General features: G+C 54.9%; 2 non-coding genes across 2 annotated transcripts; both read right to left on the bottom strand.

The window, feature by feature from the left end:
• Window positions 1-3,059: 3,059 nt before the first annotated feature.
• LOC126428955 (5.8S ribosomal RNA) lies at window positions 3,060-3,214 on the bottom strand. Its single transcript, XR_007576848.1, has one exon. It is a non-coding gene; the product is annotated as a 5.8S ribosomal RNA (ribosomal RNA).
• A 352-nt stretch (window positions 3,215-3,566) lies between these two features.
• On the bottom strand, window positions 3,567-5,475 carry LOC126428957 (small subunit ribosomal RNA). The gene has a single exon (XR_007576850.1). It is a non-coding gene; the product is annotated as a small subunit ribosomal RNA (ribosomal RNA).
• Between the last annotated feature and the right edge of the window lie 5,509 nt (window positions 5,476-10,984).

The raw sequence follows: 10,984 nt of genomic DNA, 5'->3' as shown, positions 1-10,984 counted from the left end.
ATAGTTACTCCCGCCGTTTACCCCGCGCTTGCTTGAATTTCTTCACGTTGACATTCAGAGCACTGGGCAGAAATCACATTGCGTCAACACCCGCTAGGGCCATCGCAATGCTTTGTTTTAATTAGACAGTCGGATTCCCCCAGTCCGTGCCAGTTCTGAGTTGATCGTTGAATGGCGGCCGAAGAGAATCCGCGCACCCGCGCGCCCCCGGAGGAGCACGCTAAGGCGGACGCGGCCTCGCAGCAAGGAAGATCCGTGGGAGGCCAAGGCACGGGACCGAGCTCGGATCCTGCACGCAGGTTGAAGCACCGGGGCGCGAACGCCGCGCAGGCGCGCGCATCCTGCACCGCCGGCCAGCACGAGGCCGACCAACGGCGAGAGCAGACCACGCCCGCGCTAAACGCCCGCACTTACCGGCACCCCTACGGCACTCACCTCGCCCAGGCCCGGCACGTTAGCGCTGACCCACTTCCCGACCAAGCCCGACACGCCCCGATCCTCAGAGCCAATCCTTATCCCGAAGTTACGGATCCAATTTGCCGACTTCCCTTACCTACATTATTCTATCGACTAGAGGCTCTTCACCTTGGAGACCTGCTGCGGATATGGGTACGAACCGGCGCGACACCTCCACGTGGCCCTCTCCCGGATTTTCAAGGTCCGAGGGGAAGATCGGGACACCGCCGCAACTGCGGTGCTCTTCGCGTTCCAAACCCTATCTCCCTGCTAGAGGATTCCAGGAACTCGAACGCTCATGCAGAAAAGAAAACTCTTCCCCGATCTCCCGACGGCGTCTCCGGGTCCTTTTGGGTTACCCCGACGAGCATCTCTAAAAGAGGGGCCCGACTTGTATCGGTTCCGCTGCCGGGTCCGGAATAGGAACCGGATTCCCTTTCGCCCAACGGGGGCCAGCACAAAGTGCATCATGCTATGACGGCCCCCATCAACATCGGATTTCTCCTAGGGCTTAGGATCGACTGACTCGTGTGCAACGGCTGTTCACACGAAACCCTTCTCCGCGTCAGCCCTCCAGGGCCTCGCTGGAGTATTTGCTACTACCACCAAGATCTGCACCGACGGCGGCTCCAGGCAGGCTCACGCCCAGACCCTTCTGCGCCCACCGCCGCGACCCTCCTACTCGTCAGGGCTTCGCGGCCGGCCGCAAGGACCGGCCATGACTGCCAGACTGACGGCCGAGTATAGGCACGACGCTTCAGCGCCATCCATTTTCAGGGCTAGTTGCTTCGGCAGGTGAGTTGTTACACACTCCTTAGCGGATTCCGACTTCCATGGCCACCGTCCTGCTGTCTTAAGCAACCAACGCCTTTCATGGTTTCCCATGAGCGTCGATTCGGGCGCCTTAACTCGGCGTTTGGTTCATCCCACAGCGCCAGTTCTGCTTACCAAAAGTGGCCCACTTGGCACTCCGATCCGAGTCGTTTGCTCGCGGCTTCAGCATATCAAGCAAGCCGGAGATCTCACCCATTTAAAGTTTGAGAATAGGTTGAGGTCGTTTCGGCCCCAAGGCCTCTAATCATTCGCTTTACCGGATGAGACTCGTACGACAGCTATCCTGAGGGAAACTTCGGGAGGGAACCAGCTACTAGATGGTTCGATTAGTCTTTCGCCCCTATACCCAGCTCCGACGATCGATTTGCACGTCAGAATCGCTACGGACCTCCATCAGGGTTTCCCCTGACTTCGTCCTGGCCAGGCATAGTTCACCATCTTTCGGGTCCCAACGTGTATGCTCTAGGTGCGCCTCACCTCGCAATGAGGACGAGACGCCCCGGGAGTGCGGAGGCCGCCGCCCCCGTGAAGGGCGGGGAAGCCCCATCCTCCCTCGGCCCGCGCAAGGCGAGACCTTCACTTTCATTACGCCTTTAGGTTTCGTACAGCCCAATGACTCGCGCACATGTTAGACTCCTTGGTTCCGTGTTTCAAGACGGGTCGTGAAATTGTCCAAAGCTGAAGCGCCGCTGACGGGAGCGATTATTCCGCCCGAGAGCATCCCGAGCCAACAGCGGCGCGGGTCCGGGGCCGGGCCAGGTAGGTCCGTCATCCGGGAAGAACCGCGCGCGCTTGCCGGGAGCCCGAGCGCCCAAAGGGGCGAATCGACTCCTCCAGATATACCGCCGGGCAGCCAGCCAGGACACCGGGGCTCTGCCCAACAGACGCGAACCGAGGCCCGCGGAAGGACAGGCTGCGCACCCGGGCCGTAGGCCGGCACCCAGCGGGTCGCGACGTCCTACTAGGGGAGAAGTGCGGCCCACCGCACACCGGAACGGCCCCACCCCGCGGCGAGTGGAAAGGCAACCGGACACGACCCCGCCGCGGATTGCTCCGCGCGGGCGGCCGGCCCCATCTGCCGAGGGCGGAGGCCAGTGGCCGGATGGGCGTGAATCTCACCCGTTCGACCTTTCGGACTTCTCACGTTTACCCCAGAACGGTTTCACGTACTTTTGAACTCTCTCTTCAAAGTTCTTTTCAACTTTCCCTCACGGTACTTGTTCGCTATCGGTCTCGTGGTCATATTTAGTCTCAGATGGAGTTTACCACCCACTTGGAGCTGCACTCTCAAGCAACCCGACTCGAAGGAGAGGTCCCGCCGACGCTCGCACCGGCCGCTACGGGCCTGGCACCCTCTACGGGCCGTGGCCTCATTCAAGTTGGACTTGGGCTCGGCGCGAGGCGTCGGGGTAGTGGACCCTCCCAAACACCACATGCCACGACAGGCGGCAGCCTGCGGGGTTCGGTGCTGGACTCTTCCCTGTTCGCTCGCCGCTACTGGGGGAATCCTTGTTAGTTTCTTTTCCTCCGCTTAGTAATATGCTTAAATTCAGCGGGTAGTCCTCGCCTGCTCTGAGGTCGTTGTACGAGGTGTCGCACGCCACACCGCCAGCCGGCTGTGCACGCTACCGAGTAAGTACCGGTATGCGAACCGCCAGGCGACGGGCGCGCATCGCACGTTTAAGGAGACGCGGCCGGCCCCACAGGCGGCCACGACACTCCCAGGTCTGCGAAGCGGGGCAAACGCCGCGCGCTTCAGTATACGTAGCCGACCCTCAGCCAGACGTGGCCCGGGAACGGAATCCATGGACCGCAATGTGCGTTCGAAACGTCGATGTTCATGTGTCCTGCAGTTCACATGTCGACGCGCAATTTGCTGCGTTCTTCATCGACCCACGAGCCGAGTGATCCACCGTCCTGGGTGATCTTTTCGTAGTTTCCACTATCTCTTTCAAGACAGTTGCATAGGCGGGACTGAGGCGTGTGGCGGCCCCCTGTTCCAGCGTTCAGTGTCCAACGGCCTCACGGCCGATGGGCGTCGTACGGCTCCACACCGGAGCGGACAGGCACTCGGGCGAAAGTCATTCAAAACCGGCGCCAGGCGCCAGGTGCCGCAGGCCAGCCGCTCCAGCGCTTCAGCGCTCGTACCACACAACATTGCCGTTAGTTTTGAGACGAACGCGTGGTTCCGCACGCGGCGCACAGCTACTGCGAGCCGTACAGGTAGCGTGTTGCGCGACACGACACGCACATCGAAAGACATGCAGTCTAGTCGGTAATGATCCTTCCGCAGGTTCACCTACGGAAACCTTGTTACGACTTTTACTTCCTCTAAATGATCAAGTTTGGTCATCTTTCCGGTAGCATCGGCAACGACAGAGTCAATGCCGCGTACCAGTCCGAAGACCTCACTAAATCATTCAATCGGTAGTAGCGACGGGCGGTGTGTACAAAGGGCAGGGACGTAATCAACGCGAGCTTATGACTCGCGCTTACTGGGAATTCCTCGTTCATGGGGAACAATTGCAAGCCCCAATCCCTAGCACGAAGGAGGTTCAGCGGGTTACCCCGACCTTTCGGCCTAGGAAGACACGCTGATTCCTTCAGTGTAGCGCGCGTGCGGCCCAGAACATCTAAGGGCATCACAGACCTGTTATTGCTCAATCTCGTGCGGCTAGAAGCCGCCTGTCCCTCTAAGAAGAAAAGTAATCGCTGACAGCACGAAGGATGTCACGCGACTAGTTAGCAGGCTAGAGTCTCGTTCGTTATCGGAATTAACCAGACAAATCGCTCCACCAACTAAGAACGGCCATGCACCACCACCCACCGAATCAAGAAAGAGCTATCAATCTGTCAATCCTTCCGGTGTCCGGGCCTGGTGAGGTTTCCCGTGTTGAGTCAAATTAAGCCGCAGGCTCCACTCCTGGTGGTGCCCTTCCGTCAATTCCTTTAAGTTTCAGCTTTGCAACCATACTTCCCCCGGAACCCAAAAGCTTTGGTTTCCCGGAGGCTGCCCGCCGAGTCATCGGAGGAACTGCGGCGGATCGCTGGCTGGCATCGTTTATGGTTAGAACTAGGGCGGTATCTGATCGCCTTCGAACCTCTAACTTTCGTTCTTGATTAATGAAAACATACTTGGCAAATGCTTTCGCTTCTGTTCGTCTTGCGACGATCCAAGAATTTCACCTCTAACGTCGCAATACGAATGCCCCCGCCTGTCCCTATTAATCATTACCTCGGGTTCCGAAAACCAACAAAATAGAACCGAGGTCCTATTCCATTATTCCATGCACACAGTATTCAGGCGGGCTTGCCTGCTTTAAGCACTCTAATTTGTTCAAAGTAAACGTGCCGGCCCACCGAGACACTCAATAAAGAGCACCCTGGTAGGATTTCAACGGGGTCCGCCTCGGGACGCACGAGCACGCACGAGGCGGTCGCACGCCTTCGGCTCGCCCCACCGGCAGGACGTCCCACGATACATGCCAGTTAAACACCGACGGGCGGTGAACCAACAGCGTGGGACACAAATCCAACTACGAGCTTTTTAACCGCAACAACTTTAATATACGCTATTGGAGCTGGAATTACCGCGGCTGCTGGCACCAGACTTGCCCTCCAATAGATACTCGTTAAAGGATTTAAAGTGTACTCATTCCGATTACGGGGCCTCGGATGAGTCCCGTATCGTTATTTTTCGTCACTACCTCCCCGTGCCGGGAGTGGGTAATTTGCGCGCCTGCTGCCTTCCTTGGATGTGGTAGCCGTTTCTCAGGCTCCCTCTCCGGAATCGAACCCTGATTCCCCGTTACCCGTTACAACCATGGTAGGCGCAGAACCTACCATCGACAGTTGATAAGGCAGACATTTGAAAGATGCGTCGCCGGTACGAGGACCGTGCGATCAGCCCTAAGTTATTCAGAGTCACCAAGGCAAACGGACCGGACGAGCCGACCGATTGGTTTTGATCTAATAAAAGCGTCCCTTCCATCTCTGGTCGGGACTCTGTTTGCATGTATTAGCTCTAGAATTACCACAGTTATCCAAGTAACGTGGGTACGATCTAAGGAACCATAACTGATTTAATGAGCCATTCGCGGTTTCACCTTAATGCGGCTTGTACTGAGACATGCATGGCTTAATCTTTGAGACAAGCATATGACTACTGGCAGGATCAACCAGGGAGCTGCGTCAACTAGAGCTGAGCAGCCGGCCGCCCGGGAGTGTGTCCCGGGGGCCCGCGCGAACACGCAAGCGTCCGCTCAATTATTCTGCAAACAGGAGGAGGCTGAGCTCCCCTGCACAACACACCTCGAAACCCTCTCAGGTCCCGGCGGCGCGCAGCGCCGTCCTAAGTACTTGGTCGGGTTCGAGAGAGGCGCAATCGCCCGGAGTTAGGCGAGTAGACGCTTTAGGTGCGACCACCCGTGCTCCCAACTGAGCTTGCCGCTGCCGACAGAGGCCCGGGAGCGTGCTGTCGTGGCATTGCCGGCGGGAGACAACACGCGCCACCTACGGTGACCGGCAGCTCCAACGCCAGCGCCACAGAAGGACAAAAGCCCTACTTGGGTGCCGAAGCGAACTCTCCCAGCACAGCGCACGCGCCAACACGTCCGCACAGCTGCGATACAAACCACCTGCGAGAACCGCTGGGGCGACCGAGCAGCAGACGGCGTCGCGGCGCCGAGCGCCGGGCGGCGGCGCATCCTCAGCGCACAAAGTCCTCAATCGGACCAGCACACTGCAGATGGCCACCGCGCTTCGCACCGGGCCCGCGAGGACCTACTTTGGCCGCAAGGCGCCGCGAGCAGGGGGCGCCGGCGCGCAGCTGCGCCGCCTGCCGCGTCCGTCGGCCGGCGCGCCTGCCACCGGCCGCCCCCACCAGCCGGCTGTAGCGCGTGCGCCCACGCACCGCGCTGCCAGCACGCCGGGCGGCCCCCCCCTCACCGGCCGGGGACGGTCCCACCCAGCCACCGCCGCGTATCGCCTCACACCCAGATCCCCTTTCACGTTCGTGGGCATGGTGGGTCCCCTTTCACGTTCGTGGGCATGGTGGGTATCCCTGAAACAACCGGTTAATAGCTCGACCGATCGTCGCCAACACTGATTCACCTCTAGCGAGAACAACCGCACCACAACGGGTTACCGGTTGTTCATTTGCGTAACGTCACCAGCAAACGTACACGTCCATCGCCATTTGCAACGAGTATTGCATGCCTGTGTCAGGTGTCACAACACACTACGTCTGCCCACATAGACGCAACAACATGTGCACGCCTAGAGAACACGTGGAAGGTAGACCCCGTACGTATGCGGTGTCCATTGCGCGAACGACTGTCAGCCCGCCTCTGCAGCATGTCGCAGATGTGGAACGCGGTGCAACATGCTATCACGGTGTGTGAGAAGAGACGACTACGTCCGAATACACGCTCCACTACATCAACAGACTGCTCATGCTGATCGCCATCCAGGGCGTCCGTTCCTCCCACACGTCTGTATGGCGTACCACACTGCAATCCAGCTCTTATAGGGAGACGACACGTAGCTGCGTGCACAATATTTGGACTGTATGGTCCGCCGTTGCTAGGCGCTGTCGTCATACGGTCACATGGGCCACGATGTATCATTCAGTACATACGGAGCAATGTGCAGTACAGTTTGTGGGTTTTGCGTACATCGGCGGACAGGTGACAGGCCGTACCACAACGTAGGCTGAGTACGTCGGCATGCGAAGGGCATTGAACATGCAAACTTCTCACCGACCAGCTTGCGAAGGCAGGGGGGAAGGGGGGGGGGCATGTACGTCCTGCTGCTATCCACACTACAGTGTATAGCAGGAGCATGTGGAAAGTCAGCAACACCTGCAAGGTGTTTAACATGACGCGATACACAGGGGACCGGGCAGTGCGAGTAGCGAACTATATTGCGAGGGTTGCGGTTAGGCAACACTACACTACTTTAACGGGTTGCATAACAATTACAGAGCAGGTTCAGCGACAACGTGCGTCAGGTTAAGGCGCAATATAGTTTAGGTTACGGCGCACTTTAGGTTAGGTTAAGGCACATTATAGGTTAGGTTAAGGCACAACATGGGTTACGTTAAGGCACAACATGGGTTACGTTAAGGCACAACATGGGTTACGTTAAGGCACAACATGGGTTAGGTTAAGGCACAACATGGGTTAGGTTAAGGCACAACATGGGTTAGGTTAAGGCACAACATGGGTTAGGTTAAGGCACAACATGGGTTAGGTTAAGGCACAACATGGGTTAGGTTAAGGCACAACATGGGTTAGGTTAAGGCACAACATGGGTTAGGTTAAGGCACAACATGGGTTAGGTTAAGGCACAACATGGGTTAGGTTAAGGCACAACATGGGTTAGGTTAAGGCACAACATGGGTTAGGTTAAGGCACAACATGGGTTAGGTTAAGGCACAACATGGGTTAGGTTAAGGCACAACATGGGTTAGGTTAAGGCACAACATGGGTTAGGTTAAGGCACAACATGGGTTAGGTTAAGGCACAACATGGGTTAGGTTAAGGCACAACATGGGTTAGGTTAAGGCACAACATGGGTTAGGTTAAGGCACAACATGGGTTAGGTTAAGGCACAACATGGGTTAGGTTAAGGCACAACATGGGTTAGGTTAAGGCACAACATGGGTTAGGTTAAGGCACAACATGGGTTAGGTTAAGGCACAACATGGGTTAGGTTAAGGCACAACATGGGTTAGGTTAAGGCACAACATGGGTTAGGTTAAGGCACAACATGGGTTAGGTTAAGGCACAACATGGGTTAGGTTAAGGCACAACATGGGTTAGGTTAAGGCACAACATGGGTTAGGTTAAGGCACAACATGGGTTAGGTTAAGGCACAACATGGGTTAGGTTAAGGCACAACATGGGTTAGGTTAAGGCACACCATGGGTTAGGTTAAGGCACACCATGGGTTAGGTTAAGGCACACCATGGGTTAGGTTAAGGCACAACATGGGTTAGGTTAAGGCACAACATGGGTTAGGTTAAGGCACAACATGGGTTAGGTTAAGGCACAACATGGGTTAGGTTAAGGCACAACGTAGGTTAGGTTAAGGCACAACGTGGGTTAGGTTAAGGCACAACGTGGGTTAGGTTAAGGCACAACGTGGGTTAGGTTAAGGCACAACGTGGGTTAGGTTAAGGCACAACATGGGTTAGGTTAAGGCACAACATGGGTTAGGTTAAGGCACACCATGGGTTAGGTTAAGGCACAACATGGGTTAGGTTAAGGCACAACATGGGTTAGGTTAAGGCACAACATGGGTTAGGTTAAGGCACAACATGGGTTAGGTTAAGGCACAACATGGGTTAGGTTAAGGCACAACATGGGTTAGGTTAAGGCACAACGTAGGTTAGGTTAAGGCACAACGTGGGTTAGGTTAAGGCACAACATGGGTTAGGTTAAGGCACAACATGGGTTAGGTTAAGGCACAACATGGGTTAGGTTAAGGCACAACATGGGTTAGGTTAAGGCACAACATGGGTTAGGTTAAGGCACAACATGGGTTACGTTACGGCACAACATGGGTTACGTTACGGCACAACATGGGTTACGTTACGGCACAACATGGGTTACGTTACGGCACAACATGGGTTACGTTACGGCACAACATGGGTTACGTTACGGCACAAATTAGGTTAGGTTACGGCACAAATTAGGTTAGGTTAAGGCACAAATTAGGTTAGGTTAAGGCACAAATTAGGTTAGGTTAAGGCACAAATTAGGTTAGGTTAAGGCACAAATTAGGTTAGGTTAAGGCACAAATTAGGTTAGGTTAAGGCACAAATTAGGTTAGGTTAAGGCACGATATAGGTTAGGTTAAGGCACGATATAGGTTAGGTTAAGGCACGATATAGGTTAGGTTAAGGCACGATATAGGTTAGGTTAAGGCACGATATAGGTTAGGTTAAGGCACGATATAGGTTAGGTTAAGGCACGATATAGGTTAGGTTAAGGCACGATATAGGTTAGGTTAAGGTACGATATAGGTTAGGTTAAGGTACGATATAGGTTAGGTTAAGGTACGATATAGGTTAGGTTAAGGTACGATATAGGTTAGGTTAAGGTACGATATAGGTTAGGTTAAGGTACGATATAGGTTAGGTTAAGGTACGATATAGGTTAGGTTAAGGTACGATATAGGTTAGGTTAAGGTACGATATAGGTTAGGTTAAGGTACGATATAGGTTAGGTTAAGGTACGATATAGCGTAGGTTCAGATACACATTGTTGTAGGGAAAGGTGTATTGGGGGGGGGGCGGCAGGTTCGTTGATAGTGATTATCGTAATTGGATGCCTGCGGTATTATCCGATTTGTCACGTCAGGATGCACTTTTGGCTCATGACAGGCGGCGCTCCGATTCCATGGTTGTGGCAGATCTGTGTCTTTCATTCCTGCCATTGTTTGTGTGCTGTGACAGGAGGCAGTATTGTGATGTTGGGTGCACCACTGTGTAGGACATGTGTGGGTGTTCGTGGCTTAGCTGAGCAATGTGCGGATGTCGGAAGGGTGGGATATTGTGTTTTCTGGGTGGACCTCCCGGTCTGGTAATGATAGTGTGGATTGTGTCATGTGGCGGAGAGGATGCACTGGATGTTCTTCCATGCTGGTGGTTAGATATTGTGTGTGATAAGAGAGTAGTGTGTGATAAGAGTGTCTGGCTGACGTGTGGTTCTCATTGTGTGCAGAGTCTTTCAGCATGTATAGGGACGGTTGTATATATTATCTGTATTCTGATGGCTCTGCATCTATTACTAATCAGTGCCGTGTATACGGTTACTCTAGTTCCAGTCGAAACTGTTCTATCTCTGTACATTAGTGACACTGCGGCTCCACTATGTTGCCGCCCCTGTCGGCCGTTTCCCCCAGTGTATGGCTAATGATTATCAGCAATCAGTCTATTAGTCAATACCGGTAGTGTGACGACGTCAAATGTCCGGGATGGGGGAAGCTACACCCTTCCCGTGGGTCAGGGCCTAGAAAGACTCTTCCCACGCAGGAGACTCGGACTGTCGTTACTCTTCCGAGACATATATGTGCCCAGCGTTTTTTTGCGGCTGCGAGTGCAACGCCAGGAGGCTCGGACTGTCGTTACTCTTCCGAGATATATATTTGCCCAGCGTTTTTTGCGACTGCGAGTGCAACGCCCACGGGTGCCGACATGGATGGGGCGCTTCCTAGCTGATGGCTCAGCATGAGAATCCGTACAGTGAGCAATGCGATCGCGTCTGTAGCTTGTACGTGGTACAGCTCGCAGCTCATGAATAGGGACAGCGGGAATGTCGCATATTGGAAATATCTCTTCATGAAACGCATGTTATAGGTGTGAATTGCACCTTACGAGTGCGGGAAACGTCCGCCGTTCATCCGCTGGCGATGCGAGTTGGGCGGTTGGGGTGGGGCACGAACGGGTGCAGGTGGTGTGATTGCCGGTCCACGACTTCGTGCGGCAGAGGCACTGGCGTATGGGTGCTGTGGTCGACAGAGGCTGCATGCTTTGTGGGTGGCGTCGAAAGATGGGCACTGTGGGCCCATCGATGTCTTAGTCGGCTTGGCGTCCCATAGATGGCGGTATCGTCGTTGCAGGAGCTCATGCTGAGGGAGACCTACAGATGGCGGTATGTTTTGTGGTGCGCTCGACATGGCGGACGTA

Source organism: Schistocerca serialis, unplaced genomic scaffold, assembly GCF_023864345.2.
Source record: "Schistocerca serialis cubense isolate TAMUIC-IGC-003099 unplaced genomic scaffold, iqSchSeri2.2 HiC_scaffold_1001, whole genome shotgun sequence".
NCBI classification, from domain to species: Eukaryota; Metazoa; Arthropoda; class Insecta; order Orthoptera; family Acrididae; genus Schistocerca; species Schistocerca serialis.
Note: the sequence above shows the minus strand (reverse complement) of the source record. Positions and strands in the feature narration are given on the sequence as shown.